Genomic DNA, 13,244 nt, shown 5'->3' on the forward strand with positions numbered 1-13,244 from the left:
GCTTTGTTGACATTAAAGGCTGGGGGCCCAGCGGAGAACAATCTTTCCTGGAGGAGACCTCTGTGGCTGTTACAGGACCTGCTCATTGAACTGTTACTGGGGTGAGGTCTCAAAAACGTCACCACAACCAGGGTTCTTTTAGAGAGAATGAGACATTTTAAGCAAATACGGTTTTGCATAGTAGAGTATTAAAATATTAATAAAGTACTTTCAGCAATACAGGTAGCCACCTTATCATCTCCTGGGGCAGGGACCAATCGCCTGGAAGCAGGGCTCCCAGGACTTCATCTGTATATTGCAGGTAAGGGAAATAGATGTGTTTTCTTTGCATAAAAACACAAAGTGGGGTTGGAAATGCAGCTCAGTTGGCAGAATGCTTGTGTATCATGCATAACAAGGCTTCAGTCCCCAGCACCATACAAACCAGGCAGGGTAGCTTACACCTGTAATTCCAAGTTCTTGGGTGGTGGGGGAAGGAGAATATGAATTTCAGGGTCATCCTCAACCACACAGTGAGTTCAAGGCTACCCTGGGCTATGGGACACACTGTCTAAAGATTTACTTATTTATTGTATATAAGTTTACTGTAGCTGTCTTCAGACACACCAGAAGAGGGCTTCAGATCTCATTAGAGATGGTTGTGAGCCACCATGTGGTTGCTGGGATTTGAACTCAGGACCTCTGGAAGAACAGTCAGTGTTCTTAACCACGGAGTCATCTCTCCAGCCCGGGGAAACCCTGTCTAAATAAATTATAAACTCACTTTAAGGTAGAAACCATTGTCCCTGTTGGCCATCCCAACAAATCCGCCAATCCAGTTGTCATAAAACCGACTATGTATTATCACCCCCTAGAGCTCTGAGCTTGTTGGAGACATGGGAGTCTGATTACTCACAAGTCTGTGTTTGTTGCTGGCAGTCAGTGGGGGACCTTCTGAAGTCTTAGGGGGAATAGTCTCTCCCCACAGGCCCCACCCCCCACACTCAGTTTCCTCATATCTGAGAGGCTGATCTCCAAGGTGAGATATCATAGGAGCTCCAGATGGAGGGTGCTGTCTTATAGTCTTCTGCCTTGAAAGCTGTCTGTCTTCCCATAGTCTATTTATCAGGAAACCCCCAAGCAGCTGGGCATCACTGGTGTGGGAAAGCAGAAGTAGCAGACATGTTTAAAGCTGTCACATCTGCTGGGTTTACAGTCATATTTCTAGCCCCTCGGGAGGCTGAGGCAGAAAGATCACCTTTGATCTGGGAGTTAGAGGCTAGCCTGGACTACAAAGCAACACCCCCCACTCCCTGTATTTCAGACAGAACAATCTTCACCTACTACAGCTCAGTGGTAAAGCCCTTACCTAACGTCATGTGGTTGGGAGTTCAGTCTCCAAGTCAAAACCACTACAGTCACCTGGAAGCCAGCAACTTGTCAAATCGGTTTTATAAAAGCTAGCCCCGCCAGGCGGGATGACACCTTCCATTAATCCTAGCACTCAGGAGGCAGACCAGCCTGCTTTATGTAGATCTGGGATAGCCAGAGCTATGCAGGAAGAAACTGAGGTCCCAAAAACGTCATGCCATGACCAGGGATCTTTTAAAGAGACTCTGAGACATTTTAAGCAGATATAGTTTTGCATAGTAGAATATGAAAATATTAATAAGGTACTTTCAGAAATACAGGTAGCTACCTCACCATTCTCTGGGGCTATAATCCCAGCAACTAACCACAAGGCAGAGGCAAGAAGGAACATGGCAAGTACAACCCTAGCCTGATCTACTTAGTAAGACTGTCTTTAAACATAAATAAATGAAAAACAAAAACAGACCCTAATTTACTGGCCTCAGGCCTCACTCTGAAGGGAATGGTTTATTACAGCAAGCTTTATGAGCACACACACTATGCCTACCTGGTTGGAGGTGTCTCACAATTTATATCACTTAAGATGAATTTTGAGTTCACTGCATCTCAGGTTCCCCGGGGTTCTCTCTCACTTCAGAGCCCCAACTTTGTCTTGGCCAATTAAAAGGACATCTCATGCAATGCCGTGAGATATCTCAGTGCATAAACCTCTTTGCCACAGAGCCTGGTAATTCAATCCCAGGAGCCACATGGTGGAAAAATAAATCAACTCCTGCAGCCCAGCGTTTTCCAGAACTTCAGTCCACCAACAAGGACTTGGATGGACAGCAGAAGGCTCTGGGTTCTTCTAAGAAACCCACTGGTTCCTGACGCCTAATGGTAATCAAGATGGCAGAGGCTGAACAGCCCACAATTTAGTGTATAAAATATTTAATATTCAGTTATTTTATGTATATGAATGTGTGCCTGTATGTGAGTGTACCATACATGTGCCTAGTGCCCACAGAAATCAGACGGGGCACTGGATCCCCTAGAGTGGAGCTTATAGACAGTTGTGAACCATGTGTCTGCAAGGAACTGAACCCAGGTTCTCTGTAAGAGCAGCAGGGACTTTAACTGTCGAGCTGTCCCTCTGGCCCCAGCCTCTTTTAACTTTCAGTTTAAGACATTCTTTCACTAAGTTATTGTCTAGTCTTGTATTCAGATCATTCTACCTTAATTTCCCAAATAGCTAAGATGATCATTCCAAGTCACCAGGATCCCTATAGTCTGGTCTTCAATTTGTTCGTGAGATGGACGTCTTACCGCCTCACCCAGGCTAGCCTCCAGTTTGTGGGCTCAAAAGATTGTCCTGTTTCAGTCTACAAAGTACCACCCTCCCTGTGCACCACACCAACACAGCTAGCCCACCTCCTTTCCCTCCCCGCAACCCTTTTTATGGGGCCTTGTTTTCCTGAAGCCCAGATAAGCCTAAACTGAAGATTACCCTGAACACTTATCTTCCTGTCTCTACATTCCAAATGCTATAACTATAGGCACACACTATCACATTCAGTTTATGTATTGCTAGGGATCAAAATCAGGGTCTCTCTAGGCAGACCCTTTATATAGCCACATCCTCAGCTCTCTGGTTCCCTTTTAAGGCTGAAAAGTATTCTACCATTTGGATGAGCCATATTTGGCTGCTGCTTCTGTCCACTGGCAGACTGGTGAATGGCTTCAACCTCTCTGCTACTGTATGTGATGCTGCTACTCACAAAAGTGTGCCCATGTTTCTTTGAGACTCTGCTTTCAGCTCTTTTGTTTGTAGAGAAGTGACAACTCAGAACAGATAGCTGTAAGCCCACCCTAACCCCAACACATTATTCTTCAAACTTTGAATTCACAACTGCTTGGCCTGCACAGCCTTACATAATCTGCAAATGACTGCCTGATATCACCCCTACTGCTGGTCCCCTTGCTCCATTCCGACTACATTGGATGCCCCACAGATACAGAAAGGCCACTCTTGGATCCTACATGTATGCAGAACACTTCCCCAGTTGCCCTGTGGTACCCTCACTTGAGCTCTGTGCTCTGACATAGCCCAGTGAAGGAGCACTTGTGAGTATGCACAAAGCCCTGTGTTTGATCTCAGCACCGTGTATGCATGCACAGACAAGAATCATTTCTCTCTGTTGGCTTGTGGGGGTGTAAACTGGCGATGTGACCACTCTATGGTACAGCGGGGCAGGCCTGTGAGCTGAAGGGAGTTGAGTAGGGTAGGTCATGGGAAGGATGTTACCATGGACTCTGAAATGTGTAAGAGGTACTTGTGACACTCAGGGATCTTTGGTCTGCTAATAGGCACCATAGATAGCCCCTCCGTTCCTTCTGCCAGAGGTATTGGAAATGACTTCTTTTGGCAGATAGGAACCAGCTTCACAAGTTCCTCCACCAGAAATCTTCCTGTAGTCCAGGTTGAGCCTACTGGGATGCCTTTTGGAGTTTGGGGAACTGGAGTTTCTGTATATGATACGTGGATGTATAGGCATATGAAAGAGATGGGAAGTACTTGCTATCTATATTTAGAAAACAACCAGAGGAAGTTTGGGCCTGTGATTATGATAATAGTAGCCAGAGCTTTTATTAAGGCTAGATTAATAGCTTACCAGAACTACATTAATACATTAAACTCTGAACTTTTGAAGTCTTAATACCATGTATCGTCTTTAAGTCTCTTTTTTCTTCACAGACCTCAAATCACTTCCTTAGACCCTCCCAACTTACATTTACATACCTGTTTCACTTCCTTACTCATAACGTACATAAACTTTAAATCTTTTTTTTTTTCCATTCAGTCATTTACCACAAGACATAGGTAGTTGATGACTGAGACTAGTCACTGAAAAGTGAGTTCCTTTAAATAAAGGAATAGTTAAAAATAAAGTTCTGGTAATATTAGCATGATGTCTCCAGTTTGGTTTTACATTGAAACCTGCTTTTCCATCATGACACTTGTCCATGAGTTAGTCTGCCTTTCTCAGGAGACCTTGTAGTAGCTCTAGAAAAAACAAGGCCTGAATGTTACATGTGAGATTTTTACATATAGACACGACAGCTGCAGCCTTGGCATGAGGAGCTGTCTGGCTAAGGTCTGCTTGCAGCCACTAAGCTGATGGAGCTGCAGTGCTGTCAACACTGTCATGGAGATGGGAGAAGGATAATCCAAATGGCCCCTGTATCGTTTAAAATGATAGTCTTATCCTCTACCTGGACAGCTAGCCAGGGTGGTCTTGATGGCTCTGTCCAGGGCAGAGATCATCAGCCTTGGGCTGGGATAGAATTAAGTCCTCCCATTACACACAGGCCAGACCTACAAGAGCTGAGAGATTTTCCTCTGGAGGAGAAACTTAGGAAAGCTGACCTACTTTGAAGGCAGGGTAGGAGAGTCAGCCCAATATGTCCACGATTGGTCTAGGACCCTTCACCAGACTAGGTGTGGGGCGGGTCTTTGCCCAGTGGTCAGCGTCAGCACAGGTGAAGTAAGCTCCAGGTGGAGTCCCTTGCTGCCCATCTTCTTTAGAGAGAGCCTCAGCTGCTGCTACCAGAAGTTGGTATTTCTACCTTCCAGGGGACATTATCTAGTTGATTAAGTATACCGGGTTTTCTTGGTGTTTGTTTGATTGTTTTTACAATTTATTTATTTTATTTATATGAGTACATGTAACTGTCTTCAGACACACCAGAAGAGGGCATCAGATCTCATTGCAGATGATTGTAAGTCACCTTGAAGTTGCTTGGATTTGAACTCAGGACCTCTGGAAGAACAATCAGTGCTCTTAACCACTGAGCCATCTCTCCAGCCCCACAGATTCTTGTATGACTCATTTTATCCAAATCGCTAAAGCCTAAGAAAGTTCGCAAAGTCAAAGGGGCCAGACACATCTTCAAGTCAGTTTCTGCTAGCCTGAGTAGGCTTTAGGAATTTATAAACCTTAATAATCAAACATTTTATTCACCAAGCATATGTTGTTCCTTATCTAAGATTTTCTAGAAGCCTTGTGTTGAACACGGTTAGCAAAGACATTAAGTATTTAGATGTTTAGACATCCATCTCTGAGTCAGCTCTGTTCACCTGAGGAGACATTTATAATCTTAGGAATTTATAAACTTTAAACATTTGTAGCTAGTAAGTTCTATTTTTCAAAAACAAGAATTGAACCTAAGTTACATATACAGTATGCTGTAGCAATTTTTTAAAAAACTGTCGACCCTTTTTGTTACAAGTTTTAGGGTGACTTGTTACTGATTTTACAGATTTTTAAATCCACACTCAATTTGCAAATCCTGACACAAAGAGAATTTATACTATAGTCTTACAAATCTTGATATAAAGTTTATACTTTAGCAAAAGTTTTTTTTAAGAAATATTTATTTAATAATACATATGACTACACTGTAGCTGTCTTCAGACACACCAGAAGAAGGCATCAGATCCCATTACTGATGGTTGTGAGCCACCATGTAATTGCTGGGATTTGAACTCAGGACCTCTGGAAGAGCAGTCAGTGCTCTTAACCATTGAGCTATTGTTGCACTGTTAAATATTAAATGGATGGCTAACCTTTTATCAGCTCTGGCGGTCTCACTCCGTGGACACTGCTCTAGTGCAGAGACGAGCAAACGCATGGAACGCCCACACCACTTGGTGCTCCAGGCCATCTCTAAGAACTCTGACCTGGTTCACTCCACTGCCCCTGTTGTTTCTGTCCCTGATGTGGTGTTTTCAATCACTTCCCCTTGGTGTGTTGTCACCAAGCCTTAGACATACACATCCCAACTCTGTGATGGGCTTTATGCGCTCCGCCACTACACTCTTTGAACTCAATTAAGTAGTCACATAAGAGAACACACCAAACTACTCTGATACAATAGGTTTAATTTGCCAACCTTTGTAAGTAAAATGATTCTGTACAATTCCATCCCCCATAAAACATTCATAATAACCTTATTTATGAAGAGATGGATCAAGAGAAACATAAACATCTGCCTCCATCTTTGTGCCTCCTGCAATCCTCTCCTCTCTTTCCTCCTCTTCTGTTGTCCTAACCTTCCCCCCCCCCCCGCCTACCTCACCACTGTCCAATCATGTATCACCTTAACATCAACCCACAAACCATCTCTCCAGCCCCTTAGCAAAGGTCTTAAGAGCTCTTTAGAGAGTTAGACAAAACCTAAGAGTATGAGTGAAGCAAGTGGGATTCCTATTGGGAATACTTTACTTTTTAACTATTTTATAGTTTCTCAGTGGGAGAGATGGCTCAGTGGTTAAGAGCACTGACTGTTCTTCCAGAGGTCCTGAGTTCAAATCCCAGCAACCACATGGTTCCTTACAACCATCTGGAATGAGATCTGATGCCCTCTTCTGGTGTATCTGAAGACAGCTACAATGTACTTACATATAGTAAGTTTCTTTTCCTATAGTGTTCTGGTTTGTTCTCTTCCCTGACACAGAGTTAGGTGGCCTACTTGACCCGGGACATAGATTTTGGAGGGAACTTTTAAATGAGTGTGTTTAGGTCTGGAGAGGGAGGGCCAAAACTCAACTCCAGAACCAGGCTTTTTATAGAGTAGAACAACATAAAAACTTTAATATTCCAAATAGACATTTGGAATCTCTGTAAAACTGAATTTAACACTCTTAGGGAGAAATGACCAAGCACAAGAAGACTTAGAGGTTAAAAAAAAAAAAAAAAAAAAAAAGAAGGTAGAGCAGAGAAATAAAAGTTTAGAAATAAGAGACTTTGGGATCATTTGTTTGCACAGAGAGAATTTGGAGATTTTTTTTTTTTAATTTCTATTTATTTATTTTATGTTAAGTACACTGTAGCTGTTTTCAGACAGACCAGAAGAGGGCATCAGATCTCATTACAGATGGTTGTGAGCTGCCATCTCTCAAGCCCCCAAGGATTTGGAAATCTTGTATGCCATCTTTGGCCACTGAATTGTAATGAGGCCAAGCCATTTGCAGCAAGACAACAAGGCTTCATGGAATCTCTGAGTCCTAGGAGGAAAAAAATTTAGAGAAGGCCAGTGAGGGCCATTCTGGGAAGAGCCTGTGGAATAGGAAGCCTTGTGGTTATCGACAGGAGCCAGCAGAGAGATGGAGCAAGCAGAAAAGAAGAAATCCTTTAAAAGAAGAGTCAGAGAGAAATGTCCCAGACCACAAAGGAGAGACATCCCTTTCTGTATGGTGGATGCTCAGTGCAATTTCTAGAACACTAGTCAGCTCTAGAAGCTGCCAGAGGCAGAACAGGCAACTCTAAGGTGGTACCAGGAGTGAGAAGGTGGAGAGAAGAAGCAGCTGAAGATGTAGACTCTCAAATCTGGAGTTCAGGATGGTGGGCAGAAGCCAGCAGAAGCAAAGGATCTGACCTTAGGCGAGCCAAATCAGCTGCGTGGTTCGGTTAGGAGAGACAGCCCCTTGTAAAGGGGTCCCAGGTTTTGATACCAGGTGTATAAACAGACATGACTGTTCCACAGTATGGTTAAGGGAAAGGTTTTTATTGTAGATTTGAGAGAGAACAGCCAGAGGCATCTGGAAGAGTCCAGAGCAGAGAGAAAGAAGTAGGCTGAATACGGACAACAGACTGGACCTGGCCAGGGAGAGAAGCAGGAGCTGAGCAGAGAGAGAGACAGAACACAGTGAAAGATAGCAGTTATACGGAGAATGAGCAGCTATGGGTAGAGAACCTGTGAGCTGAAGAGAGGTGAGTAGGGTAGGTCATGGGAAGGATGCTACCATGGACTCTGAAGTGTGTAAGAGGTACTTGTGACTCTCAGGGATCCTGGAGGCCAGCAGGAGCTTTGGTATGCTAATAGGCACCATAGATAGCCCCTCTTTCCTTCTGCCAGAGCTAAGGGAAATGACTTCTTTTGGCAGATAGGAACCAGCTTCACAAGTTCCTCCACCAGAAATCTTCCTGTAGTCCAGGTTGAGCCTACTGGGATGCCTTTTGGAGTTTGGGGAATATGAATTCCCCTTGGGGACTGGAGAAATGGCTCAGAAGAGCCTTTGCTGCTCTTCCAGAGGTCATGAGTTCAATTTCCAAAACCCATGTGATGGCTCATAACCATCTATAATGAGATCTTGTGCCTTCTTCCGGTCTTCAGGCATACATACAAGCAGACCTCTGTTTACATAATAAATAAAAAATGCAATAAAAAAAAGGGGGGAGTTCCCTTTGGACTTAACAGTGGGCTCAAGGTTTCACAAAGCTATAATCAAATGTCAGCTGGTTAGGTAGTTTCATCTGAAGCTTTAATTTGGGCTAAAGATCTACTTCCAAGATGACTCTCTCATCAGAGTTGGTGTTGGCTGTTAACTGGGACCCAAAGACTTCTTGATCAACCTTACAACTACAGCCGCTTCTCCAAAGAATATACCCCCCAATGACCCAGCCTGAAAAGTCATACAATATCCCCCAAGCTACACATGTTACATGGACCATCTGGGTTCCCTGTGGGAGGAAGCCACACACTACTATAACCACATGACAAGGTTCAGTGGAGCCATCTTGCATGTTAACAACCTCCTGAAGCATTTTCTGCTTCTTGCTCTGACTCAACTTCATAGTACCCATTAGCACCTACACAGATGTGTGTCCGTGACCTTGAATTTGTGTGTGTGTGTGTGGCGGGGGGGGGGGGCTACTTTGTGATCTGGTTCTGGCTTGAGCATTTTGAAAATACTTATTGAATAAATTAATAGATAAATGAATGGATGGTGTCCCCTGGTCACATGAGAATGTGGAGGATGCCCTGTCTTTTGCTCAGCATAAAGGCCCCTCATCAGTCACCATTGCCTCTTCATATCTTCAGCCATGTAGATCTCCATGTACCCTACCTCCCCAGCCTGGAGACGCTTTGTCTAGCTTCATCCTCTCAGGAAGACCCAATAACCCTGTCATACCTGACAGGTATGTCAAGGTGTGTCCTGGCCTTTCTGTCCCTCACCACAGTTGTACACTGTGTCATTCACATGCATTCATTAAATGACTACTGCATGAATGCTATAGCACATATACATACACCAATAGGGAATCATCCTCAGGAGGTGATGGTGCTCTGGAGTTGGGAGCACGGTGTCATGTGAGAGGGCAACAGAAGTTACAAGAAGTAGTCATATTAGGGCTGAGGCCGAGCGTAAAGTAGGGAAGACGTCCAGTGCGGAGCGGGGAGGAATAGTGTGGGAAGGAGGCACACACACACACACACACACACACACACACACACACAAAGGCCTGGAAAAAACAGGAACCATTGGAGGAACAGGAAGAATATGAACCCCAGGGAGCAGTTGATGTTATGGTCATACTCCTGTGGCTGCCTTGTGGAGTACAGCTATGGGGCAGGAGAGGGGGAAAAAGCCAGTGAGGAAGTAGCTGCCACCATCCAGGTTAGAAATGAAATAGTGACCATAGAGGTAGGAAGTGGGCTGGGTATTTGGGATCTCTGGAAGAGAGAGCCAACAGATGAGAAAGGAGCAGGAAAATGGTTAGGCATAAGGAGAGGAATGGTGAAAAGCGGGGACAGGCCTCACCTGTCTAGCACAAGTTGCCCTAAAGAGAATGAGTTTCTCCGTGCAACTTTTAAACTTTCTTGCTCTCATGCAGCAGACCCTCCTTAAACTCAGTCTTCCTGCCCCAGCTTCTGAGATTTGTCACGGTGACATAATAGGACTGTCAGGAAGATCTTGACAATGATTTTTTTTTTTTACTTGACTAAACTTTAGTTGGACTCCTAGGCCAACTACACCCCCTTGTTAAGTTTAGATTAAACTAACATCCCCACATGTCAGTTTAGTACCTGCCCTCCATATTCCATGGAGTTCCTTGTCCTCACCATCCTCCTAGACTGTCTGATCACCTTGGCCTGCCTCAGCAAGAACATGGAATGTCACTGTCTCAGCTTGCTTTTTCTTGCTGTAACTGTTTACCACACATGAGACAGCTGGTGTACACATCCGGTTAGCTTAGTTTACATATCTGGAGCATGGTGCTAGCATCTTCAGGACACCTAGCAAGGGTCTTCCTGCTGAACCACTCAGTGGAGGACAAAGTGAGAGGCAGCAAGCTTTCCTTCATTACAAAGCCATTCTTCATACCCCACTAATCCCCTAATCCACTAATTCACAGATGGATGAATCCATTTGTGAGGGCAGCGCCTTAATCACCTCCTGACAGTCCAAAACTGGTCACACCTCATTGTGTGCATTAAACTGAATGAGTTCGAGCTGTGAAACTCAAACCCTCACAGTGGGGTTAGCCAGTCTCCCTTACACTTTGTGTGGTTGTGTGTGTACATACTGGAGTATGTGCAAGATGTGTCTGTGGGTGCGTGTGGAGACCAGAATTTGCAGTACAGATTTTCATATAGGTACTGTGGATCTGAACTCAGTTCTTCAAGGCTTGCGGAGAAGGTGACTTGACTCATTGCATCTCCCCAGCCTCTTCACTCCAGATGTTGCCTTTCTTTTTACTTTATTTTTTGGTATAGTCTCATCTCTCCCAGGCTAACCTTAAACAATGTAGCCAAGGAAGACTTTGAATTCCTCCTCTACCTGCCTCTGCCTTCTGAGTCCTGGGATCACAGGTTTGTGCCGCCAGGACTAGTTTATTTGGTGTCGAAGATCTATCTAACCCAGGGCTTCATGTATGCTAGGCAAGCAAGCACTCCACCAACTAAAGCGGCAACCTTAGACTTCTCGTTACAACTTTGTATCTGCCAGGCCTCCACTGACCCTAGCTTTTCTTCTTTCCCTCTACTGCAATGGTCCTGAGTAAGTTGGGTCTCACAGGCTGTGACTTCCGACCCGCTCCTTTGACTGTGTCAGTGAAGGCTCCCAGCTGCTTTGCCGGAGGTGAGATGCCATACCAGCTGGCATGCTAGAACTCTGCACAGCCTTTCCATAGTCATGTATCTTAAGTCAACAGGTCCTGCTGGCAGGGAAGCAGCAACCTGTGCCTCTTAGGTCTTCTCTCCCTGCAAGCTGGGGGGGGGGGGGGAGAGGAGGCTCCTATATGGTCTAGGATATAGAATCTCTGTGAGCTAGAGTGGTGTCCTTGGATCAAATGTGGTATAAACTCTGGAGTGCCAAGGAGCAGGCAGCCTGCAGTTGGGAGGCTACCGCAGACTGCTAGAGCTGAGTGTGGGACTCTGCTCTAGGCTTCAGTTTCCTCATAAGACCAAGTAAGGTCCTCAGGTTCAGGAGAAGATATAAAGGTGAAATGCTGGCCTTCCTAATGATGAGTCTGGTAAGGGATGTCTAAAAATGGGTGGTTCGGGGAGTCCTCAGTCTCACCCTAATACAATAACACAGTGATGGATGGACAGTTATTGGAGTCAAGCTGTATCCCAGAGGCCCTTCAGAATGGTCCCAATGGGGTCCGTGTAGGGTTCCTTTCTGCAAGATGCAGATATTGGATCTAGCCCAGACTTGCCCAGGCACAAATGTAGGTACACACTATTCCCTGCTCTGGAACAAAGTCTGTCCAATGCTGTCTGTCCCTAAGCAAGCATAGAAGGACACTCAGGGCAGCTGCCTGCTGGCTCTCCATCTGCCTGGCCAATGGGGAGCCTGAGCAAACCTCGCTTTCTGCAGTGTTTAGCAAGGAGCAGGACTGTATTGATCACTACCACTGGGTCCAAGAGTTTGGAACTCTAAGTGACCTTGCAAGCCAATCTCCAGGTGCCTTTCAAGCCTCTCACAAGATGAGAGATTGCAGCACTGGGGGTGGGGGGGGGGGCAGGCATGGAGGGTTCAGGGACCCAGGGGATTTCTGAACTGTCTGGGAAGTGCATCCTGACTTGGGGCCCCCATTCCTGGTCTTGGTCCTGGTCTGGTTCCAATATCTCAAGTTACAGGTCTAAAGTGTGCCACATTAGCCGCACCAGCAGAAAGGCAAAATCTGGTGCCTGCTGCCATTGCTAGCTGTAAGGGTCCTGCCACCCCTACCCCCACAGGTCTCCATTTCCTAGTCAGGCCTGCGCTTGGGGGCTTCCTGTGCTGGGTCCCAGAGCTGGAAGGGCCAGACTACCTCTAACAGAAGGGAAACAAGTTGGGCGATGGAAAGATTTGTTGCCTGAGGCCACACATTTCATAGTTAGGAAAATTGAGGCTCAGTCAGACTACAAGACTTTCGTAACTAGGCTGCAATAGCAGGCATTTGTCCTCTGTGTAAATGGGGTTCTTGATAGAAGGACGATTCACCAAACTCATTGTTAAGTCTCAATTCATCACTGCCCGGGTGATGCCCTGGTTGCCAATGAACTCCCATCTGCCGTTTTTGTTTTTTGTTGTTGTTGTTTGTTTGTTTGTTTGTTTTGCCAGACCTGACCTCCTATGTGACCTTGGGTAATTCTCTTTTAAGACCGGTTTCTTCATCCAGAAGATGGGAGTGGGCTGGTCAGGGTGCAGCTGCGGAAAACTGAACCAAGAAGCTCACAACCCTTCCCTAACCTCAGCAAACAGCAGGCAGCGAGCCCGGAGGAGGGGCGGGGCATAGGCGAAGGGGCGCGGACTAAAGTTGCAATTGGAGAGGCTCTGAGTGGGGCGAACCTTAGGGGACTTGGCTGGAGTTCTCAGGTCCCGACAGGAAGCCGGGTACTGAGCGTCTCCCCTTAAGTCACTTAAACTAGCTGGGGCTGGACTCCCGACGTCGCTACAAGCGAAGCTCCGCAGGGGCGGGGCTCGCTGGAGCGCTTAATTTAGAGTAAGGGAAGTAGTTCAGAGCCGGGGCCCGGCCTATGCTGACGCGTCCCCAGAGCTCAGTACGGAAAGGGGCGTGGCTAATTGGAGGGAGGGGCTCAGTGCTAAGATGTCGTCGCTGGGCGGGGCCCATGGGGAGGAG

The sequence above is a fragment of the Micromys minutus genome (genome assembly GCF_963924665.1).
Source record: "Micromys minutus genome assembly, chromosome: 1".
Lineage (NCBI taxonomy): Eukaryota > Metazoa > Chordata > Mammalia > Rodentia > Muridae > Micromys > Micromys minutus.